The following is an 18,330-nucleotide window of genomic DNA, read 5'->3' on the forward strand; positions in this document are numbered from 1 at the left end:
AATCTTGACTAGTTTAAGTTGTACCTTTTTCCTTTTATCCCATGCACTGTGTTTTTGTACGTGGAAAGAATAAACCTATTAATTTCAGGAAGAAAACATTTAAATGTAAAAAAATTTAAATTCTCTTGTATGTGGAAGCAATAAACCTATTAATTCCAGGAAGAAAACATTTAGACATAACAAAATTAAAAATTACCAGCTGGTAAAGCATTGCCAGTTGAGCGCTATCAAAATTAAAGAGTTTATGCTGAAGTGGATTTCTGTGTTTCTTTCTTCTATTTTTGTTTTCTCTTGTTTGTTTACTGTATAACTGAATTGTGCAACTGCTCCATAAATCCTTGACTCAGAATGTGCTGCAGCCTGATTTTTGCTCAAAAAATGTATCTCATCACTGACTGTCCAGCTGGTGTAGCTGATGAATAAGAGTTTGGGGCTCATCACCTTTTTAAAAATTTCACAACCTCTAATTTCTCATCAACAATATGCTTGGTGGTTGCCAAACTTATCCCACCAATCTTTCAAAGACAAGCACATTACCACATTAGTCAATATAATCTTTGCACAGTTTCTGTAATGATGTTATATGTGAAAGTCATCTCGAAACTTGAATTTAGGGTTATAATCCGTAAAGATGCCAAGAGAGCACGGATGTACCTTCACATTTCATAATGCAGAGGAATTTGATGAAAAGTTGACTGATTTTATGGGATATTTTTAACGAAAATGCCAAAGATCTCTCTTTTCAGAAGGCTAGTGTAGTCTTTAATGAGTAGACAGCCTTTGGAGTGAGTGTTTTTTTCGCATTAAGGTTTTGATTCCTCCAGGTTTTAACATGTTCTTATGAGATGGGTAATCAATGGGACAACGAGTCACTTTAAGAATAGGTCAAAAATTAAAGTACTCATTTGAACTGCACACAGAGTTCTAGTCAAAAAGAAGATAGAATAGACTTTTGAAAATTAAATGCAGGTAATTTTTTTCTATTAATGTTTTAATTTTTTTTTTTAAATAAAAGGATTAAGCTTTTTTTAGTTGCATAGTATATGAAACTCTACTTGCTGAAGGAAAACAAACCTGATTGAAAAGATTTAATGCACACCATACCACAGGAATGATATGAAGATTGCAATATAACACTGGAAGTCTCCATCAGCATAGTGGTGGATGTATTTTTGTCAACAAGGACTTAGAGAAAGAAAAGGAAAATATGAAGACTGTATTTCTACCAGGACTGTGACATCAAAGCCCTTTCTTAGGAAACACTTGAGGAGATATGTCTTGTGCCTGCAGCACCAGCTGCAAAGCCTCCTTCCAACACGTCATTTGTATTCTCAGCCTGGCTTTTCCAAAAGTATCTGGTTAAGACGCCGAAACCACCAGTCAAATGAGAACTCAATCTATGATGTTGGTTACCTTAAATGCCATGATATCAGGAATACGTGATCATACATGTTATTCCACACCAGACTTCATTGCCTTTTAATTCTTCTTTTTTGTTACAGCTAACAGGGTAGATTTACTTCTTCCTACTCAATCCCGGTCTGATTCAGCCTTTGTTTTCCATTCACATGACCAGAACTCTCGCTCGGGCCCTTATCATTTCATGTCTTGACAACTCCAGTCATCCTCCTTCTAGTCTCAACAAATACTGGCTTGCAACATGTGTATCTCTTAAAATATTTCTCTTCTTGTTGTTTTGGTGTTCCATTGTTCTGCCTCTTGTACTGTGGGATTATTTTCTTTAACTTTTTAGGCCGCACCTTACCATCTCTTATTTGCTTGCACTGCTGACTGTATGGCATCTTCTGTGCCAGTCTTTATTCCACTTTTAAGTGTCTCCAGCAAGTACCTTCAAATTTCCCCCTATCCTATTTAATGCATGGTATTAACTAAAAATCCCAAGTGCTATTTCATTCCTTCTTAATTGGGATCTCTAAATTCTGCTGCAGTTTGACTATATAATAACAGTCCTAACCTGATTTTACAAAGCTTGTGAGAATTCTTGGCTACCACCAAACAGCACTAAGTTCAACCAGTACTAAACATGACTGTTATTAAAAACACTGTAGTCACATGCCCTAAGTAAAACTTTTCCATTGCAATATTATATACTAAACCTCACAAGGAGAATGTTGTAACTGAATGTTGTCTCCTCCATATCAGTCCATCTAATGTGATTTTTGTTGATGGTGAGTTGATAGTAGTATTTTTGTGTGTGTGTAGGAGTAATAAGGTTTTTTTCAGATATGGTTATGGTATTTTTCCATATGCACACTAGCATAGCGTAAGAATTTAGTTACTATTTAGATACTTCAGGCTAATTTTAGATTCCTCTGAGATTCTCAAAACTACTGCTCTACTAACAGCTTAAAAACAACAGACACCCAAATTCCCTGAATATCATCTATCTGTCTTTGTGAGGTGCTTTACCTCGCCCAAGATTTTGGTGCAGGTCCAAGTGCTGATTTCCATTACATCGCAGGACACTTTCCATTGCATTGCACACACAGGCAGGCATTGCAGTATTCAACACAACAATACTGAAGCACTTCTTTTGAGGAATCTGGCATAAATCTCATCTGAGAATGAGCATTAGGGTCATATTTTCAATGATCTAGAAGTGTATAATGGCTAGGATAGTCAACTAATAGAATTTCCAAAGAAGTATAAGCAGGTTGTATTGTTTTTACATAATTTTCAGATTTCACAAATTTCTAGGTTCCTCTCCCCAGTTTCTGTTTGCCTGTGAAATCAAACAATTTAGAAAAAAGCAAAATGTTTGGGTGATGAGCAACTGGAAGGGAAACTTATCTAGTTATCCACTTATATATCACAGTGGCTTTGAGCTACTTCATTACATGTCCATTAGTTCATGTTACAGTTGATACCAAGTTAATCCTATTAGAACTTAGTAGGTTACACAGCTTTGGAAGTGATAATATGGGAGGCTTCTGGAAGGAAGTAGTTTGCTATGAAAAATTTCTTATTATCTTCATCACAAGCTGGGAGAAGGACACCGTGGGCTCTTGGGGATCATGAAGGAGATTACATTATTACAGGAAACAGAAGTATTTTTGTTAGAAGCACATATACTACAAAAAAATAACAGTGTATTGAAGTACTCCAAGTAAATTTCCCAAATAGGGTGATGGCAACTTCCTAGATTCTGTTTGGTTTAGTTTTTACCCTGTTTGAGCAGAGAGATTGGACCAGGTGAACCACTGGGGTTCCTTCCAAATTTATGCATTCTGTGATTCTGTCATTCCCAAATACTTATTTCTCTTTCTAATCAATGTCAGCATAATCCAAGAAATTATTTCCCAGATGCAGTAAACCTTGACTTTCCCTTCTGATTTAATTTTGAAGAGTGAATTGTATTGAACTTCTCTTAAGCAATTTAGTTGAGATTTCTGTTTAGTCTGGAGAAAATAATCATAGAAACTAATTTTATAATATGGTTAATCACTACGGTAGCAGAACAAATTTTGATGTGTTTAATTTGCAAGTGTATAACATTACTATATGTCACTGATTTCTGATAACTTCTAATTGTGCAGAGGCCTATAGGAAAATTAATTTGAAATTTAAATGTTCAGATAAGTATTGGGTGAAAAATTAGTATGAAAAGTAAATAGTAAGGAAAACTTGGCAAAAATGGTGAGATAAAGGGTGTCTATAAACATTCCCATTTGTGTAATTATTAACAAAAACAGTCTGCAAAGTTTTTATTGTATTCTGAGACTATGCAAAACTGAATTAGGTATAAAAAATGTTTAGGTATAAATTTAGTATATTTAAAGAATCATTCCTTAAAGAACGTTTGGAATTGAAAACTACATTTGTAGGCAATGTGATAACTGTAAGAAGGATATCTTGTGAAATGGACCTTTATTAAGCTTGATCGCTGCAAAATAAAGATCCAATTAAGGAACTGAAAAGATAAAGAAAGACCATCTGTGAGGGAAATTGCCACAGATCTAATGATAAGCTAATTTTTCAGATAAAGTGGGTACTATACTTTGCAGGGGATGAAGTAGAGAAGTTAGAAGTTGTTTTAGATTACATTTTTACCAGGAACATGAGCAAATATCTGGATAAAAGCAGTGGAAACAATGCTTGTAGGTCAGTTAAACAAAACTTTAGAAACACATTCTTTCTTTCTAGATGGTGACATTGCATTCCCCTTTATTTCTGAAAATGCTTGAAGCAATCAGGTGGGAAATGTCCTTTTTACCCTGAGGCATCTTACCTGATTTCTAAAAGCCAGGAAAATTTTGTCCCAGGGGTTTATGTTATTGTGCATGGCATAAAGTTTCATGTGATGGAGCAAAGGTAGCTCTTGTATTGTTTAACTGGAGACTGGTTTCCACTAAAAACTGATTCTCAGTCAATTTTGTTCTGACAGAAGAAGATAAAGTTTATTTCATCAATCTTTTTACAGGTAAGTTTTGAGGTTGTTGTAAACAATCCCTTGCCAAAGAAAAACAGATTGCATGTGTATAACTTCATAGAGAACTAATTAGGAAGCAAGGTTGAGTGGTGATTAGAGTGCTTCACATGGCCTGCTCAAGATTAATATCACCGGATATCATCACGACTTGCTTTGTTACTCTGGCTGCACAAATAAGGCTACTGAGAAAGCCAGAGACATTTGTTTAGAACTTCACTTATATTAGGTGAAGGTAGTAGTATGGTAATGCAGGTGCTTTCTGAAATGCTAAGCTTTGCCTGTGCACATTGATAAGACATGTAAATGACAGTTCGGTTTGTAGATGAAAAACTTCCAAAATTGCCCTATTAGTAAAGGTTTGAGATTTTCTCATTAGATAAATCTTTGATTCTGTGTATTTTGCGTGAGCAGCTCTGTTCAGCATGATCAGGACCAGTAAGTCTCCTGAATGTTATTTAGATCTTGTCTGTCTGGAGCTGATCAGGAAAATTAAAGGTATTAAGACTGTGAGTGTCATTGAAGTATTTTAAATCTCACCTCTTACCTGCTTTATATCCCCTTCTCTTCAGTGAACTTTACTATAGAACTTTAACTGCTTAGCTTACATTAATATTGTGTATTTCTGTGGAGAAGAGCTTGCTGTGTAGTTCTATATTCTCTAATTAAGATAAAAGGACTTAAAAAGCACAAGTAGAAGGACCCTGCTATGGGATAAAGGCAGACAAAATATATTCTGCAAGGAAGTTAAGTATGATAATAAACATTGAGATATACATTTAATCTCTGTATATAAAATCAGCACCTTTCTGATCACATCATTCTATTTTTTAATAATGTTAAGCAGACATTTATCCCCCTTTTTTTTTAACTTTTGTAGTAATAAAACTTCAAAGGTGGCTATGTCCCAGCCTTTGTAATTAGCTTCTTTATTTTATCTAAACTCTTTCAGTACAGTTAAATGTTTTCTATGATTGCCAGAACTATAGGTGCCACCTGCCACGGCAGGACTCATAACTAATCCAGTATTTGCTGGTCAAGTGAAAAAATTTAGCATTACGGCCAAGTAAGCTGCTTAAATACTTTGTTTCATCCATCTGCTCCCTTTTTTTTTTCCTTTTCTTTTCAAAATACAGGCACATCCAGACCACAGCTACTTTTGATCCTGTCAGCTACTTGCCACATTTAACAGAGAGAGAGGTATGTTGCATGAGTAGTGCTTGAAGCTTGATTCCTTTGGCCAGAGGGTATCTCTTTATTTTAGTTTGTTTTGTTTTGCTTTCCTCTTACCTTCTTGATGCCATGGGAGTACCTTTAGGACAACCTATTGCTGAGTGTCTCCACTCAAGTTCGTGAAACCAAGAGGCAGTGCAGGACTCAGGCATTCAGAAAAAGCTTGCAGAACTAGTCCCTGAAGCCCCCCCAGATGTTTTGCTTGAAGCTGGTTTTAGGTATAAAGCCTAAGTTCCGACCTTTGTGAGGAAATAATGAATGGTAAATAGTTAAAGGCCAAATGCCAACCGTATTTGTCACCTTTTGCAATACATCTTAAGTAAATTAAGTTTGCAAGAGCCCTAAAGCCTTAATCCAGAGGTGGCTGTATACAGAAATTGCACCTTCTTCCATGGCAATTTTGGTTTGTGCTTGGCCAATCTATGAGCCAAAGAGTTATTGTGGATTGGGTGATGTCATGAAGGTCAGAGGCTGAGCCTGAAGTACGTAAATGCATGTATCTCTGTCATTTATCTCTTGCATTTTTTCTGTATAAAAGTCTATCCTAACATATTCACCTATTTTCTACCTTTTTCCGGTCCTCAGTGACGACAACAACTATGCCTGTGTAATACACATAGTATTTCTTCTGTTCTTAACATGCCTGATTTATTTTCATCAACCTATTGGCCTTTAGCTACCAAAGCAGTTACAGCATTCCATAATATAAAAACAGTGAACACCTTATTGACATTTAATTACTATCAGTATTGGATCAAATTCAAATTAAAACTGGAAAAGAAATGTATTTTATGCTGTACACACATCGTTTTGATAGCCAAAAGAATCCTTTTCTTTAGGAACAATTGCCTTAGACACAACAAATGAGATCCAGTTTGGACACAAGTTCTTAGTCATTGGAGAGAAAATGGAAGGGGTTTGCTGATAAATGGTCCTGTCAAAAAAACCCTCAAAATATAGGAATTACTATTCTGCACTAATAGAAGCTGGTATAAGATCTGTTCTCTCTTATTGTGGAAGCCTCTCAGAATTTTTATGCTGGTCTCCAAGATGCCTGGCTCAAAATTTGATGTCAATAAGCCTACTGGCATTTTACAAGCAAAGATGATCCCTACCAATTTCAGATAATGCGCTTAAATCTATAGTCCCAAAGAAAGACTTGTTTTTTAATGGTAGTAATCCTTTAATTGACTGGGTGTGGAAACACCACAGGAGCCTCTTCTGGGTTCCCTGGTGAGAGGCTTTCTGTGCATAATCTGCTTTTTTTAGAAAACCCTGTTAAAAAGCTCAGTAAGTTTTTAATCTTTTCCTTGAGTATTTGTAAAGCCATTATGTTCGATACATTTAATGATACAAGTGCACTTTGTGCAGCGGATATTAAGATGCAGAGTAAGTATTGGGTGAAATAAGAGTTAAATAGAAGCTAGTAGAAAATTTTGTCCACTGGGAGAAACATACTTTGGAATTGTATACCAGGAAAACACAATTATTTTGGGAAGGGGAATAGAGGATAAGAACGCAGATATCTTCATTTTTATTCACATTTGTCACCTAAGAAGTTTAGAGAAAGTGTAAAGCTGCAATGTTTTTACATATTTTAGTCCCTGATGGCTTGTCCTTTCATTGGGCTCCAAACCGGTTCCAAATGTCCTGTAAACCAGTGTGGCATATTTGTAATATTAAAATACTTACTAATAATATTGTTTGCTAGCCTGTCTTTCTGAGTACCTGAGAGTTAAAGTAGACTAAGGATAACCATCAACATTTTTTGAAACATAGCAGGTTGAACCAACAGAATAATAAAATTATCCTGGCTATCAGGAGCTGGAAATAATATATTAGCTTAGGAAATCTTATGCAATATCTGCCAAATGTGTGATTGTATTCCAGCACATAAAAGTGCACCAAATTGTAACTTATTTAGAACAAAGTGCACTAAACACCTTCCTTGGAACTTTTTTTGCAGTGTAAGGTATCTACAAGTAGTGAAAATGTTCTTTCTTCATACTCCTGGAGTTTTAAAGCTCATTTTACTTGACAGTTGTTTATTTCAACTGGAACTTCTATAACAAGTTTGTAGTAGGACTGGCTGGAGCAAATTTCATAAAAAAATAAGTACTTTAAACACATCAACATTATCATTTTAGTTGCTTTTTGTAACTTAATTTCTGCATTTGTAACTAACTACTACATTATAGAGAATGTAAGTGAAAATACTGGTATAGCTTTCTTTCTGTTGATCTTTTAAAACATATTTGAAATCAATAAAATATAATAATTTCTCTCATAAGAGTAAATCAAAAGAGAGTATATATATTCAAAAGTATCAAACTTTTGATGCTCTTTACCTCTTCTCTCCCTATTGATTTTCACTCACTTAAGTATTTTTTTCTTATCCTCATAAGTCTGCATATTAATTTTGGGGTTTATTATTTCTTTTTTTCATTTGCCCCATTATGAGGACTTTTCATCCTTTCCAAAGCATGGAATCATAAATCATGGCTTGAATTCCAATCTACTGTAGATGGCTGACTGAACTATTAAATCCCTAAAATGTCTTTTAACAACTGAAATCTTCAACAGAAAGAATAATTTTAAACTTCTTTGCATTTTTTTGTTGTGATATTGGGTGATCTAGCACTTCTTTTTTCTGGAATTAGAGACTAATTCACTGTTTAACATTCTATATCTGTTCAAGCTACTTCTGCCAAGATGAGGTATTAGAAGAGAGCTGAGAATATAATTTCTTCTTCAACTTTATATGCTTTATCGTTGCAAGTACACAAGTTTTTATGCTGTAATGATAAATATGAGAGAGATATACCCATTTTAGAAGCTGTTGATTCTATATGAATATCCTGGGTTTACAAGTCTGATTTGGGAAAAATTCGTGTCAAAGAACGAGCTGGAGGAATCCTTAGATGAATGTTATGTTATGTGCATTTTCATTCCATTTCAAAAAACATTATTTCCTATCTATCACTGAGGTTGGTGTTAGCAAAGTCTGATATCTTTCCATGAGGGGAGAAAAGACAAAATACAACTTACTGCACTGTGCCAATATTCAGTGCTCTAGTGCACATCTGAAAGGCAGTCCAGGACAACTCTCTGCCTGCAAAATAACTCCAAAATTTGACAGGCAATAATTTGAATCCTGATTAGGGCTATATTAATGACTTCCTAATTCCTCTAAAAATTACTAAAGATAACACTAAACAGATTTTTAGTGAAACTAAATGCCTAGTTGCAGTTTTATTAAAACTAGTACTGGAAGTGGAGATTGGCCAGTGATGTTCAGTGACATAACTGGCAATGATTACGCATGTCCTACTGTACTATTTCCTTTTAGATTTTTGAGAATCTTCATCTAAATCAATTTAGAATTTAAGCAGAGGCCTAGGATCAGGGTGGTTTTTTTTCATCTGTTCAGTGAACATAAAATCTGTGGACTTCCTTTTTCAGCTTCCTGATTGGTGAAATGGGTATAATACCATGCTGGAACTTCCTTTAGAGTTGAAGTTTTTGAGAAGCTTTGAAGATTAAGTACAAAGTATTACTGTTCATTGGTTTTAAAAGCTAATCTGTAAGCAAAAAAAGAGGACCAAAATATGTCTGAGGGAGAAAATGCTTCTGTTGGGGACACATATGATATAAACTGCTCTTTATGTACAGAGATGGGGCATTATTCTTGATTGTGTTACTGAGTAGAGTGCAGGACTAAAGGGTTACAAGTGGAGCAGTTTGGTATTTGGGACCCAGGGTAAATGAAATCCAGTTAGTGATTGTATTTTGGTTTCATTACTTTGAGCGTCTATCACACAAGAAAAACAAATCATAGCGGATCTTAAACTTCCTTCTCTTCTGTTTCTGTCCCTTAAACTGTTTGTCTCACAGAGATTTACTGAATTACATACACAAGTCTTCAGCTGTTGGGCCCTTCCAAGCTCTGCTGCCCCCAGGTTACACTCAGAGCTTTGCTGCTGTCAGGGCACTGACAGACACAGATTGCCCCCGTGGGTCAGAAACCATCTCTCTCTGTGATTTTCCTCTGCAGCCTCTTCTCACCATCCCAAACATTTAGATGTCTGTGTTTGAGGTCACCTCTGGTGTGGCACAGCCATATAACTTTTATTTAGGCTGCTGTGGAACAGTCAAGCTGTGAGATTGATCTACCAGAATTGGAAGCAACTCAGTGGTGAGAAAGAGCTGTGAGAAGCCTCACCTGCAGCCTGCAGCCTTTCACCTCTGCCCACTGACTCAGGAGCTGCATTTAAACCCATGCCTTTGGCTTCCAGGCTTGGCCTGGCACCTGTCTCACTGGTCCAGAGCTGTCTGGCAATCTGGACTCTTGCCCAGCTCTGTCCCCATCCCTGGTTGTCCCTGCTTTGCTGTGCTTTTTTGATCAGTGGGGGGACTGTTGTGGCGAGGTCACTGCCCTGCCTGCTGTGCTGTCACCCTCAACACCTGGCTGGCCTTCCCATACAGAGCAAGGACAGCTGGAAATGTGAGATCATCAGGCAGCATTTATTTTGAAGGTGAGAAAACCCTAGAAACATTTCTGGATCCTTGTATCTTTGAACGACCTTGTTTAATAGATAACATTCTGGTGTGCTTGTTGTTCTATATGCTGCTCAGGTAGGGCAATGTCTCAACATATTCTACTACTTTCTAATCATGGAGGAAGAAACATACCTGTCTTCTGTATTTTTGTAAACAAACTGACAAATATACAAATAGTTAGATGGGCCTGGATGATTTTGTAGTTTAAATAGAAGCCCATGTGAAATACAGGTACACATAGAAAAAAAAAGCATAAAGTCAAAGGTATGTTCTACCATTAGTTACATAGAAAAAATTATATTTGATGTAGTGAGTGGCTATTCCCCTTCTGTGCTGTCTTAGTGTAATGATCTCAGAAGTCTACATGAACAGAAACTACTACTTTGGATGTTTTTCATTCCTAGTGACTGATTTGGGGGAAATTCCTTATAAATCAACATCTTAATTAAATTGTTAAGGTAAATCTTTCTGATATAAGTGTAGTTGATTTAATATAGATGTATATCTTCGGCATGTATTTTCAGATTAATCATAAATTTGTTTTCTGAAAGTTGGAATTCTACATGTTGAAACATGAACTTTTTGAGTGCCAGAAAAGTGAATTTTTGAACTATGATGCTGTTTGTAGCTGTTGGAGAAGCAAAGAAACCATGTAGACACATGCATGTTTATGAATGTAAATATCGCTTTGAGGAAATGCCTCAATTTGTATTAATTTGAAATTGTTTGGGAAACATTTCTGCAGTTGGTACTGTTGTTCTACCCTTAAGTACTTGGTTCTTCTGGTCATCTTTTATGGTTAAACACTGGAGCCTGCAGTAATTAGCCAGAACAATAGTAAAGGTCATTTTATTTTACTGCACTGATTTTCTCACACTTTTTCACTTATTTTCAGCTTCCATGCCTCACTCATCCCTTTCCTACTCCCTTCTCTCTGTCTTAACGTTTTGTCTGTCTTTATGTCCATCTGTCTTCCTATCATCAGGAAAATATTCTTGCTCCTACCTCCTTCCCCATTGCCAGCCAATCTCCCTTGTTTCTTCCCCACCTGAAAATTTCTGGCCAATATGCCATAGCCAGCTACCCCTTTTCTTCTCTTCTTTCTTTGATCACATTGACTTGTGCCTCATCTTAAATTATTGAGTTGAAAGGTGAGAAATTTGAAACCAAAACGAAACGTTATTTTTGGGCAGCACATTGTTCATGGAAGGGCAATATGACCTGGACTGTGTTTCATTTCAGTCAACAATAAGTCATCTGCTGCTGCTGTGGATAGGAGCAGTTGTATGCTGTGTTTTACTCTAAAACATGTGATTATATCGTGCACTTTTCAGCTGTGTTAGACACAGGACAGCAAATGAGATCTGATTTGCAGTCGTACATCTTGAGAAGGACACATCTGCTCTGGTGTTTAATAACTTCTAACTGTCATGTAGTTTGTAGTCTGTAAATGTTTTCCAAGATATGAATCGATTAGCTTTTAAAGGAAATATGAATAGATTACAGGATAGCTGTTGCTATGCATTCTTGACATTCTGAAAAAGCATGTGGAACCAGTAAAACTGTTGTGTGTTCCTCTAAATCTTAAGGCAAAATTCATAATTTGGCTCATAAGTTCACATTAGGTTTTAAATACTTCAGAGGAGATAGCAAGTAAAGTAGTTCCACGAACGCCTGCTAAAACCCCCTCAAATTGTGCTCTTAAGCATAATTATTGTGTTGGTCAGGCAATAGAAACAATAGACAGCTGATATGTTGTGGCTAACTTGCATGCATTAACTTTCTGCAGTACTTTTGTGACTCATGGCCTTGTTCTAGGATAGGTTCCCAGTGAACTATTCCTTTTCATTTTGAATATGTGTGGTAGCCTAGATTCTGTTTCAGAGAAGTGACATTTTTAAAGGCCCTCTATCAATGCAGCACTTTGATTTCAGATTACAATTTTCACATAAAAGTTATTTATCTACCAAACTTGTTCTGGTTACTTGGAGTCAAGGTTGTGCAACCCTCAGTAGTAAAGATACATCAGACAGACTGTAGGTACCAGCTGCAGAAATTGCTTCACACTGCTTGCAGACCTGGGACACTAATTAACAGTTCAGTTAGTGATACATGAGACAAAGCAGCCAAGTAAATAGATGACACTAAATGCACAGAGAGCAGAAGTTTATGATAGGAATGTGCTATTTTTATAGAAACACTTCTCTGACTGCATTTCCATTTTAGTCTTATTAATTTAATTAAGAATGACAATTTTTTCCATTTTAAAATACACCTGACAGAAAAAGAGTAGGGGTAGGAAGAACCTTTCAAAAGGAGAGGGCAGGAGAAAGGCAGAGCAGGGTACAGGTATTCCCTAGCAGGTGATTTGTACACACAGCATGAGTCAAAAACATCAGGGGCCTTATGTCTCCTGAATCCCTTCACTCCTGGTAATTCCAGTCCTTGAGTGTGTGGGCAGCACCAAGCAAGAAGATATTTTCCTGTTGAAGAGGAGAGAAAAATCTTCTAGGCTTTACTCAGAGCCACATTAAAAGAAGGAGAGGTTGCTTCCTTGTGATCTTACTTGTCACTGTCTAAGCATGTTATCCTTAGTGTATGCTAAACCATTTGCTTTCCATGTGTCATGGCTCTGGAGCATGGGAAATAATAAAAATAAAAATGGTATTACAGTCTTAATGCATGAGGAGATTTTCTGAATGGTAGCTGAATTGGTAGGGATTTCTTTTCCTAGCAGAGAGCAACACTCTGTGGACTAAAAGCAATTAGAAAAAAAACAGGATCACAGTTTATTTTTCTCAGAGGTTTGTATAGGTGTCATGGCTTATCTGCTGGTGTTCCATTAGATCAGTGTGTTTTGGCAGAAGCTTTTGTGTATTATAAAGGCTGTGCCATATGGGATCCCAGCTACTGTGCTTTTGGAAAATGCCTGTAGGTCTTACACATCAACAGACTATTGAAACACCTCATTTTATACCTGCCAGCGTGCTCAGAAATCAAGTATAATGTTTTCCCAAACATTTCTGGACTGTTGAAGAAGTATAATGCCCATTTGGAGCAACATTGAAGATGTTTCAAACAGACATAGTGTTTTTACATCACAGCTGGTTAGAGAAGGATCCCTGTACATCTGCCATCTGCCAAAGAGGATAATGTGTTTTGTAACTGGCATTTCTTATTAATATTGTAGGAAGAAAACCTTTCAGATAGGACAGGAAACAAAAATAGGACTCATGTTCTGATCCCGGCTCTGATGGTGTTTTGTGCAGCCCTGGAAAATTGGCTTAAACTGTCTGGCCTACTGACTTATTACATTGTGTAATCAGAATAATTTTGTACTCTTTTGTCTTTTTCTGGTGAAAAAAAAAAAAAAGCTGGATGTCTTTATGTAAAACATACTGTGATGGAAAGCTGCCTATGAACTAAAATAATGCCCTTGTAGAAAAATTCAGCTGCATCTTTGGAACTTTAAAATAAAGTGAGCCTCACTTACAAGAAGGGAAGAAGGGGATTTTGGTGATATTCCTGCTTATCCTTTAGTTCTTATCATCATTAACAGCAAGGTTGACTGTGGTCCTCAGCCTGCTTGTATGGTCAGTCAGTATTGCTGAGCTCTATGAGTTAGCAGAGAAGTGCTTTATGCTAGTTGGTATTTAAACTTCAGTTGAAGGCTTTGAGATCCTTCGTGTGGCCCTGATGATATCTCTTCGCAGCTCATTAAGCTCCACAACCCTATTGAAATGTGCCAAGGGAGTCGTCTGTGAGGCAAATGATTGCTTGCTTCTTGCTGAGGTGTTGCAGTACCCTGAATGCTGTGTGGTTATCTTGAACGATAACATATTTGGCAGCGAGAAGAAAATACTTCTGTGGAGATAGCAGAGAGAGGTGTGGGGTTTTTTTAGTGTGAACTCATGTCCCCCTTGTTTTTTCAGCTTTTTGTCTGTTGATGAATTTTAAAGAGGCCCTTGAGGATTTGGCACAGAATAAAAGCATTGTGCTGGCTTTTGGAGTCAGACTATCCCTTCACCTTGCTGCACACCCTAACCTGGTTTGTGTTGCTTGTTTTTCTCTCAGCTGGACTGAAGAAGGAACTTGTATAAAGAACAGTGACCTGGAAATTGTTAGTATTCTGAGAGTCACTTTTTTTCTGACATTCTGATTTAGGATATTTCTGTAAAACTCTCTCTGCCCATTACAGGTAACTAAGATTTTGTAATTGGTGCCACAAGCAGCTCAAGTGGTTATCCAACATTGTAATGCCTCATGCAGACTGATCTCCAGAAGCCATCAGTTTGTTCTGGCAGACTTAGATATACCTATCATGAGTAGGATGTAGGCTGGATGTATCTACTTGTTTCAGTGTTGGCATTTCTGAAGCTTTCTTGTCAAACTGACAGTGTTTTGACTCTTTTCCATCTATCATGGTTAATAAGCACATAGTCTGTACAAGGGGCTACTGTTATTTGAAAATCAGAAGTTGATTAATATTATTTACTTATTAGAGAAACGTTTTGGTTTATTTCTCACCTGTTTTAAGTTCTGATATAGCAAAGGATGTTTCCCTTTAGTAGAATATCCTGCCAATAGCTAAGACCTGCCCTATTTGCTTTTCCACAACCAATAATTTTTCTGTCACTAATTACGCTCCTCTCTTTTTTTTAGGAAACCTAGTGTAAGAGAGATTCACTGACCATTTAACAACCACAGCAGATTTACAGTAACTGTAGTTCTGGCAGTGCTGCTGATACATTTTCATGTATTACATCTCACACAGGCTTTATCACAGGTGTTACCAAAAGCTTTTTATTTTTAGTGCAGGCAATCCAGTAACCAGACAACTCAGTAGCACCATTCCTACTGTTCCTCCCAATCTTTTCTTCCAGCTCTAGGCCCTTATGACTCCCCAGCACAGTTCAGGGAAAGCCCCTCTCTTGCCTCACAGCTGGGGCCAATAATTACAGCTGATTCTCAATGCAGATCAGGTGGGCAACCAGGGGAAACTTCTTCAGCCCGGGGGGAATCAGGGCTAGTGTTTGTCTGTGCAGTGGCTGTGCTAGAAATATAGACTTTTATTGGAGTTTACAGACACAGCATCACAGCAGAGCTCTTAAGGTAAGGACATTTTGACTGTGCTTTTGCCTCTTTCTGTGGTTAGTAGGTCAAAAAGGTAGCTAGAAATAGCTAAAAGCAGTAGGATTTTACTTTTTCTGGGTGTGAGGTGATAAGCAGATACTTTTCATATCTTAAGTACGTATATTTAAGTCTTCACGTCTATGTAATGTTCTTAGTTCTGTCTGCCCTAAAGCTGTTCAATATCTCTGGGAAGTGCTGAAGTGTTTCAGAGCTAGTCCTTAGTAACTGTGTTGGTGTAGTTCACTTTGCTCTATTGAAATGGCCTTCTCTTTGCTCCAGGCTGTGGTAACTCAGGTACAAGCACAGACATGTTTGCTGAGTTAACTGTTAATGGACAGAGTGGCCTCTTCAGGTCTGTCTGTATTAGATACTCTTTGGAGTAATTACTTGCACTATATTAAAATATAGCTTGTGAGAAGGCAGTATTTGGTCTGTAGTAGAGCTGTGATTGTTCAGGTACGTTTTAGAATAACCTCTGGGCTCTAAAGACTTCAAAACAAACTCTAAAATCTGTTGTGCAGGAAACAGTAGTGCTACACAGGTTATATGGAGTAACGAGTCCTGAGTTTGTGTTAGAGAATTCTCCAGTGTTTTGTTCATGTGTCACAGAACTATAAATCTGTAGAGACTTCACCTGCTCAGACTGTTATCCTCCTTCAATGTCTTCAGCTTTCCATATGTGTGATAACTTGGCATTTTGAGTGTTTCTCTTTGCAGCAGTAGCTAAAACCTGGGTATGTCTTTTTGTGGGTATTAAAGCTTTACTCCATAACCAGTAACCTCACTGCCAGGCTTTGCAAACAGCTCTGCTTTCTGAAGGGCTGACCTCCCCTTGTACCACATCCATAGTGAAGCTGTCTATTTGGCTTTTTTGGCAGCCTTTGAATCCTTGTATCTTTTGGTTACGACTGGGAAGGCCTGAATTGCTGGTTTACTTGATCTTATTCTAATGCACTTGCAGAGGTTATGCTGGTAGAAAGACTACAGTGATATGCCTGTGAATCAAGTTGAGGCTGTGTGATCTGTATTTGGCATCTAGTTCTGTGGAAGGGGAAAGGTTGGAACTCTGAGGGATGTCTGGATTTGTCTTCATCTGATTGGAACAATGAATGTATTTTAATTTGTTGTTACTCCTTGAGCAATATTATGTCCCCAGACTTATTTCAAGCACAGAAAGATTCTCCAGTATGAACCAACTCTGGAATTTTTTTTCCAATAATGTTTTTTCCACGACTTTAACAATGGTGAAATCTACCGAATTACCAATATTCTACTAATCCTCTTGGAACATGACAGTTACCACTCCTAATATCACATAAATGTTATATTCACAAGGGTTTGTCATCTCTTCCTCTTCCCTGTTTGAACTGGGGAGAAGCAAAGAAAATTCAATTAGCTATTGAGGAGGAATAAACTGGAATTCCTGTTCTTGCAGCAGCTGCTGGTAGCAGAGAGTGGGGGGGTGGGAGAGGGAAAGGGTGATGGCTCTGGGGGTGAACTGGCTGCTGTTGCCACCCAGGAAGGAAAAGCTTTGTGTATTCCCTGAGGAACACACAAATACAATATATTTACCCAGTCCTCCCATGCCACTTGAAGCTGGAGAAGCCTACAGAGTATCTCAAATCCCTGACATTTAAAAAACTCTTAGTGGGAAAGAGGACCCCTTTTCCTTGAGACTCTATCCACAAAGGTGTTGTGTTTTGGTGTGTGTGCCTTTGTTAGTGGTGGTTTTTTTAAAGGCCAGTAAAGCTATAAAATTTTTCTCCTACTTCACATTTTTCATGTGCTGGGATTTAACATGAAATTCAGGTTTGTTTCACCCTTTGATAGCCCGTCCGAGTGATTTACACAAACTTTTACAGAGGCACCACCGTCTCTGGTGCTTTGTTAGGAAGCCAAATCCCTCCAGGTGGCTTAGACAGATGCTAGCACCTTGACTACGCCCTAGTTTGTATACTGCTCTAATAGTTACTAATTACCTATTCAATGTCATTACCACGTTGCTGGTTTTGGCACAGAATTACAGAGCAAGTTACAACAGTCACACAGAAAGATCACTCTGTATTCTGCCAACAGCAGAGAATAAGAATTGTTAGGGTGCTTGCAAGGTATGTTGAGAAGTCGGTGTGTGTGCTTATCTCTTAGAATGTGTGTTTATTTTGGACTTTCTGCATTCTTTGTGATTTGTTTCTTGACTGGAATTGAAGGACCTGAGCAATTACTTCTTTTTAAGTGCTAGAGGGCAGATCTACTTTGGGGAAACCACTAGGCTGGTTTTTTTGGTTGGTTTTTTTTTTTTTTTTTTTTTTTAACAGTTTGGGATCACTCAGAGAACAAAATGAAATCTCCTTGGACATTCTTCAGAGACTGGTGAATTTTCAGAAGGTGTATGCTGAATATTATTCCAAGTCAAAGTTACTAAGACAAAAAAAAAAAAAAAACAAAAAACCACCAAAAAAACCCCACCAAAAACAAGAAAATAATCCTTAACAAGACTAAGTTGTGTGGTTTTGGATTTTTTTGTTGTTGTTTATTCCCCTGACCCTGCTGTCTATGTGAGACCCATGGTTTTAAACCCCCTTAGTTCTCTTGTTCCTACCAAAAATGGTTTCTAGTGAATGTCCCATAGAGGGAGATGGTTTCAGCAGGGCTAATTATCTGGGACACAGCTCCTTGTTAAGGCAGCTGCTTCCAGTTTTGGTGCTACCACAGCCCTGTGGGTCTATGCCAGAGCTGCACTGCATAGGGTAACCACACATGAAATACCTTCCACTGCAGATTGGTAGAACTTCTGGTCTGATTAATTGTATGTCTACAGCAGAAAGTTTTCCTGGCATAAGATGATTAGTGGTGTAATTTGTCTTGGGAGCATTGCTATGCTGATAACAGACTGGTTTATTTTTATAAAATGCAACTTAAGAGGGTTTTGGCTGGCTTTGTTAAACAGAAAAAAAATT

General features: G+C 37.4%; 1 long non-coding RNA gene across 1 annotated transcript in view; it reads left to right on the forward strand.

Moving 5' to 3' along the window:
• LOC113950942 overlaps positions 1 to 17,794 on the forward strand; it is a 29,348-nt gene extending 11,554 nt beyond the window's left edge. Inside the window, exons 2-3 of the long non-coding RNA XR_003528936.1 lie at positions 5,584 to 5,647; positions 17,689 to 17,794. This is a non-coding gene — a long non-coding RNA (uncharacterized LOC113950942). The remainder of the gene's footprint in view (positions 1 to 5,583; positions 5,648 to 17,688) is intronic.
• The last annotated feature ends 536 nt before the right edge of the window (positions 17,795 to 18,330 follow it).

Source organism: Corapipo altera, unplaced genomic scaffold (assembly GCF_003945725.1).
Source record: "Corapipo altera isolate COAL_440 unplaced genomic scaffold, ASM394572v1 78, whole genome shotgun sequence".
NCBI classification, from domain to species: Eukaryota; Metazoa; Chordata; class Aves; order Passeriformes; family Pipridae; genus Corapipo; species Corapipo altera.